Source organism: Eimeria mitis, genomic scaffold (assembly GCF_000499745.2).
Source record: "Eimeria mitis Houghton genomic scaffold, Emh_scaff722, whole genome shotgun sequence".
NCBI classification, from domain to species: domain Eukaryota; phylum Apicomplexa; class Conoidasida; order Eucoccidiorida; family Eimeriidae; genus Eimeria; species Eimeria mitis.
The window spans coordinates 6,211-7,012 of NW_013575271.1; positions in this window are offsets into that span (position 1 = coordinate 6,211).

Genomic DNA, 802 nt, shown 5'->3' on the forward strand with positions numbered 1-802 from the left:
TCGTTTTGTTCTTCTCACTTTGCGGTTTTCTTTGTTTTATTTCTTTGATTGCAAAAAAGCGAATATCAACGAACGAATTATAAAACAGCTGCCTATACACCCCAGCTGCCTATACACCCGAACTGTCTATCTATACACCCCAGCTGCCTATCTATACACCCCAACTGCCTATACACCCGAACTGCCCATACACCCCAACTGCCTATACACCCCAACTGCGTATACACCACAACTGCCTTTGTATACCGTAGCTGTTTGTATACTGCAGCTGTGTGTACACCCCAGCTGCCTATACACCCCAGCAGTTGTATGTACACCCCAACTAGTGCGTCTTCTGCTTGTCTGCTATCCTTCACCGCTACAAAGAAACTGTCATCGCTTTGCTTCTGCTGCAGTTGCTGCAGTTGCTGTAGCTCCTGCAGTTGCTGCAGTTGCTGCTGCTGCAGCAGTTGCTGCTGCTGCAGTTGCTGCAGCTGCTGCTACTACTGGAGTTGCTGCAGGTGCCAGTGGTGTCCCCAAATGTCTGCGCTGCTGCAGACAAAGGGCCGTTCGTTCCCCTGCTGCTGCTGCAGCAGCAGCAGGCTGCTGCTGCTTCTGCTGCTGCTGCTGCTGCATCGCCGCGCAGCCGCTGCGACAGCTGCAGCAGCAGGAGTAACAGCAGTAGTAGCTCGGTTTCCCTCGTGTTGCTGCTGTTGCTGCTGAGGGTGTGTTGTTGTTTTATGTATTTGCCTGATATATATACACATATATACATATATATATATATATATATATATATATATATATATATATATATATATAT